Genomic DNA, 8,107 nt, shown 5'->3' on the forward strand with positions numbered 1-8,107 from the left:
AGGCTTCTGATCCCCCTTGCAGTGGTTTGTTTTTGTACATGGCGAGATATATGTATCGTGTTTCTTTTTTCCACACATGGCTATCCAGTTTTGCCAGCACCATTTGTTAAATAGACTACCTCTTTTACATATCATGGGGCTTGGCCCTTTGTCTAAAATCTGTTATCCATCGATGGATGGATTTACTTATGGGTATTCAGTTCTGTTCTATTGGTCCATATGTCTGTTATTGTACCAAGACAAGGTTGTTCTGTGTACCATGGCTATATAATGGGTTATAAGAGCAGGAAGTGTGAGGCCTCTCACTATATTCTTCTTTAGTAGCGCTTTGCTAATCTGGGGTCTTGTTTCTTTCCAGACAAGTTGATTAGTTTTTTCTATCCCATTAAAGAATTATGATTATCTCTGAATTGGGATTGCTTAATATCTCTATTTCACTTTTGGGCAGGATTGACTATTTTCTTAATATTCAGACCTCTTATCCTTCAGCATGATATATTTTTCTCTTTATGTGGGACTGTTTTGGTTTCTCATAGTAGTGTTTTCAGTCTTCTTTGCATAGGCATTTGTACTTCTAGTTAGATTTATTCCTAAGCACTTCATCTTCAGGGTGGCTATTGTAAATTATATTTTTCCCTGGTTGCCTTTTCAGAGTTCTCTTTATTCATGTAAAGGGACTTGACTGAATTTTTTTATATTGATCTTTTACCCTGCCACGTTGCTAAGTCCTTCTATTAGTTCCAGTGGCTTTCTTGTTGAATCTCTGGGATTTTGAATGAATAGGATCACAGAATATGCAAAGAGAAATTGTTTTACTTCTTTGACAGTTTGACAGTTAGGATGCCTATGGCTCTGACTAGGAATTTCACTCAATACAACACTGAATAGGAGCGGGAATAAAGAATGTTCTTGCCTGTGTCTATTGTTAAGGGGAATGTTTTGGCTCTCTTCCTTGGGAATAATGTTGGCTTTTGGTTTTATATATTAATTATGTTGAGGAATTTCATTTCCATTTCTATTTTTCTCAGCATTTTTTAAATCAAAAATGGGCTGTTGGACTGATTCTTCAGTATGAATCATGGCCTGGGAGATACTTTAAGGGGACATCAAAGCCACTTGGCATATCTACTTTGTTGAATAGTTACTAGCATCTTAAACACTTGCGAGTGGTCCTTAAGGTGCAAGTATTGGTCTCTCCCAGTCTGGAATTAAGGAACATGTTGAAAATCAAAGACACATGGAAGCCATTTGTGTAACAGATATTAATAGACCATGCAAACATCAGTCTTCACAACCTGAGACCAGAAGAAATAGATGGTGCCTGATCATCGTTAGTAACTTTTCTGAAAAAGATCACACTAGAAGTTCCTGGTTAGAATGGGAGGTGGGGTGAGGAATATAGAACAAAAGTCAAAATCATAAACTAACTCATCCCATTTTAGAATAATCCACAACTCAGAGTGCAAGGGTAGCATTTCTCCATGGACAAAGTTCAGAGGTTCAGGAAAGAAGGAAAAATGGAAATAGAAAACACTGGGAGGAGCTGGGATAATTGAATCAAAGCTGGAAATCTCATGACAGAATTCGGCAAGACCATTGCAAATGCTTTTTCAACATAAACAGTGTTTCTCCATGTAGCTCTCATGAGATGGAATACACAGGAATCAAATCGACTACATCTATAGTAAGAGAAGGGAGCCCCATTGGCACAGTGGTTATGCACTGAGCTGCCATCTGATAGGTTTGCAGTTCGAAACCACCAACTGCTCTGCTGTAGAAAGATGGGGCTTTCTACTCCAGTAAAAGAATACAGTCCTTCACCACTCACTGGCTTGCCTGGTGTAGGAGTGGTTTCCACTGGAGGGGAGCACAGCAGCAGCACCTGGCTCCAGCCCTAGGCACCCCTGGCCATGAAGTGTTACAACCCCAGTTGGTGCAACCCCAGTGGGGAGGAGCTCCAGAAGGCCTATCAGAAGCTGGCCCTGAAATGGCACCCTGAAGAGAATCTGGAAAATACTGGCGAAGCAGCTGAGCAGTTCAGATGAACCCGAACAGCGCATGATCCCTAGAGCGACCCTCAGGGAAAAGCAGAGCATGATCAACAGAAAGGCATTGCTGAAAGGTGTGCTTAAGGGCTCCTATCAAGACGACAGCTTAGATTCCCTTCACTATTTCACTGTTCCCATTCCTCCCACTATGGAGCTGATGCAGAAGGGTTTCTACCCGGTGTATTGTAATGGTATTGAAATGAGTCCAAGGAAGCACTAGAATTGGTGTTAGAATGGACTGTTGAGGATTGTCCACCCTTCGGAGACTCTCAGCGTGACTATGCCATGGCAGGCCGTCCTTTCTCCTCTCTTGGCAGAGCTTCTGTATGCAGAAGAACCTTGCATCGAAGGAAGATCGCGATACTCCACAAACAGCGGCGACAAAGAAAACAAACAAAAAATATTGGGGACAAAGCAAGGAAAGAGAAGCATGAACTGGTCTAACGGCTGATAGCTTCCTTTTGGAAAAGAAGTGCAGGCCCACCAGAAGCTGGTGAAAGAACAGAACGCAGAGAAGGCGAGCAAAGCCAAAGAGACGGGCTGCGGCAGAAGCTGTGCAAAGAGCTGTGTGCCCCTGGCCAGTCGGGGAGCTTGGAGAGACAGAGGGGCAGTACCACGAGCAGTTGGGAGATGGCTCAGGTGAAGCGGAAGTGGAGGAGCAAGTGCCCGGAGCCTAACAGGATGGTCAGGACTGTGATGAGGGCTGAGGGCGACGATGCTGATCTTTTGGATGGCATTTACTGCTCAGCATGGGGCAAGTCATTGAAAACGAAAAGACCGTGTAGAATCATGAAAAATCAAAGAGGCACTCAGTAATGGTTGCTTTTTGGAAACAACAGTTTCAAGAGGAGAACAATTTTCAGGACCTCAAAATACACAGAATGCTATTTCTGAGGAAAAAGTGGAAGATTCTCACAATCACATTCTAAGAAGCAGAAGTAAAAGAAACACAAGGCAGTGCAGTGTTATGATGACTGAATTTGAATGAAAATGGAAGTGGAGGTCTAAAAGTTGATCCAAAAGCTACCAGTTTAAATCAAGACAGTAGCAAAGATTTGGGAGACAACCTTCAAGAAACTGTCGCTGTCACAGGGACCACATAGTAGTCTGACAAGCTGAGTGTTCCCAAATTCCAAGGAAAAAGAAAAAAATGCAAACAAACCCTGTCAATGCGCTTCTTGAACCATAAGATGTTATCAGCTGTTCAACTTGCCATGATAAATCTCCATCCTGAAATAATATCTTCTAGCAGATCATGCAAAAGCCCTTTCGTCATTATCATCTTTTTCACAGTGTAGAGAGTAACCTAAGCAAGTGAGAAAAACTTAGAAACAGATAGGAGTTCTTTAATATCCTTTCTTTTTGACGCTCAGCTTTTAAAAAATAAAAAACTGAACTGTTGCATTGTGGAAGATTATTTTATATCTTTTAAAAACTTTTGATAGATTGTCATATATACATATATATTTAAACATTTCGCTAGTAATGGGCTGAATTCTGCTCTTGCTATTTGCATTGACTAAACTGACTCAAAACAGGTTAACATTATAAAGTGTGCACTCTTGATTCCTATTGGATCATTTGGACAGAAATGTTCAATTATGTTAACATACACATACACACAAAATTCAAAGGGCAGCTTGGGAACACAAGTAAGCTATTAAAATGATAGAGACAAAGATCTGGGGTTATAAAGCCAAAAGGGAGGAACACGCTCAGCATTTCCTAAGTTGCAATAATGAAATAGCATTGTGGATCAAGCAGTGATCTGCTAACTACAAAATCAGCAGTTCAAACCCGCTATCCCCTCCACTAGGAGCCCTGGTTGTATAGTGCACATGTGTTGGGCTGTAATCGGAATGGTCAGCAGTTCAAAACCAGCAGCAGCTCTGTGGGAGAAAGGCTGTGCTTTCTACTCCCATAAACAGTTAAGAATCTCAGAAACCCACCAGGTATCACTGTGAGTCAGCACTGAAATGCCAGTGAGTGAGAGCCACTCTGTCAGAGAACGATGAGCTAGTCTGCTCCCACAAGGATTTACAGTCTTAGGAATCCTAAGAAATAGTTCTACTCTGTCCTGAGAGTTGGAATGAACTTGACAACAACGTGTGGATACTGGCAAGGAATTGAATGATGCAGGAAGCATTACAAGAGGGTAAAGGAATGTATAGACCATAACCCAAAGAATTGATTGACATTCAGACATTTCCAAAAGTGATGGTATGGAAGGAAGAAGTCAAAGCCATACTGAAGGCATTGCAGAAGAGCAAGGCTCCAGGAATTGACAGAAAACTTGCTTATACTAATTCTTGGTGATTTTATTTTGAGGGCTATCATGTGTGGAATTTGCTGATCTTTTCTGTTTTACTAGATATCTTCTCATATTTATGATATCAAAAACGTTTTGTAACAAATCTTTTTTCTTCCTGGAATTCTGATCCATGTAAGTTATTCCTCTTGAAGGTGTCTCATCTAATTCTTAGACTTTCTTCATTTCTTTTTTCTGATTTTTCTTTTAATGGATTAGTATTGAGAGGTATGTCTTATTGTTGTTAGGGACCATCAAGTCGACTACGACACATTGCGACCCTATGTACAACAGAACAAACCAATGCATGGTCCTGCACCATCCTCAGAAGTATTCCTATGCTGGAGCCTATTGTTGCAGCCACTGTGTCAATCCATCTCCTTGAGAGCTTTTCTCTTTTTCACTGCCCTTCCACTTTGCCAATTATGATCCTTCTCCTGGGAATGGTCTCTCGTGCCCAAAGTATGTAAGATGAAGTCTTGCCATCCTTGCTTCTAAGGAACATTCTGGCCATACTTCTTCCAAGACAGATTTGTTTCCTTTTGGTACTCCATGGTACTTTCAGTATTCCCCTCCAGCACTAATATTCAAATGCATCAGTTATTTTAATGTAGTCCTTATTCTATGTCCAACTTTCACATGCATAAGGAGAATAGTAGGGAAAGATTTGCCATAAACATCACGAATTCTGTCTTTCGGTGATTCAATTTTACTCCTTTACTCTACTAATGTGTTATCTATTTCTGAAACTTAATATCATCTTTCTGGTTCCTATTAACTGTTTTCATATTCTTCTTGTTTTGTTAATTCATTCTTATACTGTATTCCTGGATTGTTCTAGAATTTTGTCCTTGTTTTGATTTGTGTATGATTTGCTTAAAGCTGTCTTTCTTTCCCCTGTTTAATCCCGTCTGCAAAAGGGATTTAAGTATAAATATTTAACTCCTTATTATGTAGTCCCGACATAATTTCTTCCTTTGGAGGATTTTCTGACCCTGCATTTTGGTCCAGTGTTTAAGCAATCTTATCCAGGTTTTTGTGTGTGCATGATTTGAAGTTGCCAGTTGTCTCTAAGACATTGTGGTGCTACAGAATTGGCTAGAGGATGATTGTTCCCCCTTCATTTCTTATGTTTTACTTTCATATCTCTGGGAAATGGTAGATGTACCACTCATCACTACTTCTCTAGAGAAACAAAACCAGTGACACATGTGTGTAGATAGAAAGAATTTTATATCAAGAAAATGGCTCCACAGTTCTACAAGTGGGGAAGTCCGAGTGGGGTCAGCTTCCTGCTTCAAGGAGACCTCTCCTGCCCCATGTCGCTGTGGGGGCTGTTGAGCCCAACATCAACAGTAAAGTAGCAGGCCCCCAATAAAATGATTTTGTTAAAAATGCAATTGAAAGGAAGGGGGAAAAGAACAGAAAAAAAGAGAAGAGGGATAAATATTTTTAAAAAGAAAAACCACACAGTCCTGGCACTGGCAGCAGAACTAGATGCCAAGCCTGGCGGTGGAAATTCAGTGTATCAGCAACTGTTGATGGATGAGATGAACAATGCTGGCAGCAGAAGGGCCGGAAATTAAGGTGCATGCTCCACAAGGTCAAAGAAAATGAGAAGGGATAAGAAGAAAATAACAAAAGAGAAAAAGCAAATGGGAAGGATGGGAGAAGGAAGTGTTAAGAAGACAAAGAAGAAGCAAGAAAAAATGGCACAGTGCTGTTACAAGTACCAGCTACCAAATGTTGTGGTGAAAATGAGGTGCTTCCTTCACAGAAGTGTGGGACAGTCTCAACTGGCAGGGGTGGGCACTGTTTATAGGGGGATCTACAAAGAGATGGAGGGGAGAAGAAGGAGAAAAAGTGGCAAGGTACCATCAGGTAGGTGGGTGGTGTTTATCAGATCAGGATTGATGGGGCAATACTTATCAGGAGGTTGTGCATGGTGGTGAGAGATCACCAAAACCAAAGTGAGTTAGTGCTGGTTCAGTACAATCAGGAGCTAGTTAGCTGCTTCCTGCTCAGATCAGAGAGCTGCTTATAATACTTAAAAGAAAAAAGAAATTGTGCTGTTTCTGGGCCAATTGGCAATTCGCTGCTCTATATGATGCTTTTTTTTGCATTGTTATTCAATCTCTAATCCATATTTTAGCTACATATTTTTGTTCCTTCAAACCTCTGTGTTCCAAGGTTGACATTTGTATCAATTTCACTTGATTTCTCAGGTCCTTGTTGTATAGGGTCTGGACTGCCTAGGATAGCTGCCTAAACTGGCATGTCGACCACCTCTTTCTGGTGTTTTCAAGTCTCCTCTTCATGGAAGTGGATTAGTGGCCACGTTGAGATTATGAAAGAACCTGAACCACAGAGACTTGGTGGCAGTTGCATAATCTGGTGTCAATTTGAGGCTTGAGAGGATGAAGAGTGAAGGGGTGGATGCCTCTCCTCCCAGAAGAATTTATTTCAAAGGACAGCATTGAATCTGCGGCTCAGGGTGGGGTGGGGGGATATATCTGACCGGAGCACATGGGATCAGATGAAGGGGGAGGAGGAGAGAATGGAGCACATCCTGGCCCACCAGGCTGTGAGGAAGATGTTCCTGATTAGAGCAGCCAGTCCACAGAGAGGACCACATGGTCGCCCCTACTATGAGACATGTTGTCCCTCACTGACCCATAGCCCTACAGGGGACAACACCAGAGAAACAGTGCATAGATTTGCGCCCTATCTGATCCCACCACCCCGAGGCAAAACACTAAGGGCGTGCAACAGAACAGCAAGTGAACGGAGTGGCGACGTCCCCAGGGAATGCTGAAGGTACATATTGGGACCAGGGCTTGGTGCCCCAACAGACTGGACTGGAAAACACTCCTAAAGGCCAACAAACAGTCCTTGAACTAACTGCAAGCTTTTCTTTCTTGTTGTGTTTTAGTGTGTGTCATTTTTGTTGTTGTTTTGTTGTATATGGTTGCTTGGTTTTGCTCTGTCTTGTTTTTGTGCATGTTATTAGCTCTGCAGGTCTTTAAATAAGATGGGCTGGATGAACAATCTGGAGGAGAAAATAATGGGGCCAACAGTTCCGGGGGGACATGAGAGAGGGGGCGGTGGGGGGAAAGGTTGTGGTGTTAACAAACCCAGGGACAAGGGAACAAAAAGTGACCCAAATTGGTGGTGAGGAGGGTGTGGGAGGCCTGGTAGGGCTTTATCACAAGGGTAATGTAACCAAGATGAATTGCTGAAACCCAGGTGGGGAATGAGCATGATAATGGGACAGGAGGAAAGTCAAAGGAAATAGAAGAAAGAGCTGGGAGGCAAAGGGCAATTATAGAGGTCTAGATAAAGGTATGTACATATGCAAATATATATTTATATATGAGGATGGGGAAATAGATCTATGTGCATCTATTTTTAGGTTTAGTATTAAGGCAGCAGAAGTGCATTGGCCCTCCACTCAAGTGCTCCTTCAGTGCAAGAACACTTTCTTCTATTAAATTGGCACTCTATGATGCTCACCTTCCTGACACAACCGATGAAGACAAATCAGGTGAATAACCAAAAATATTGTGAAGAAAGCTGATGGTGCCCGACTATCAAAAGATATAGCGTCTTGAGTCTTAAGGCTTGAAGGTAAACAAGCAGCCATCTAGCTCAGAAGCAACAAAGCCAACATGGTACAAGCATACCAGCCTGTGTGATCACGAGGTGCAGAAGGGATTAGTTATCAGGCATCGAAGAACAAAAGAATCATATC

The 8,107-nt window shown here is 41.9% G+C and overlaps 1 pseudogene; it reads left to right on the plus strand.

Annotated features, from left to right (window-relative positions):
- Positions 1–1,910: 1,910 nt before the first annotated feature.
- Positions 1,911–3,151, plus strand: LOC142433802 (dnaJ homolog subfamily C member 21 pseudogene; annotated as a pseudogene).
- Positions 3,152–8,107: the final 4,956 nt, after the last annotated feature.

The sequence above is a fragment of the Tenrec ecaudatus genome, chromosome X, assembly GCF_050624435.1.
Source record: "Tenrec ecaudatus isolate mTenEca1 chromosome X, mTenEca1.hap1, whole genome shotgun sequence".
NCBI classification, from domain to species: Eukaryota; Metazoa; Chordata; class Mammalia; order Afrosoricida; family Tenrecidae; genus Tenrec; species Tenrec ecaudatus.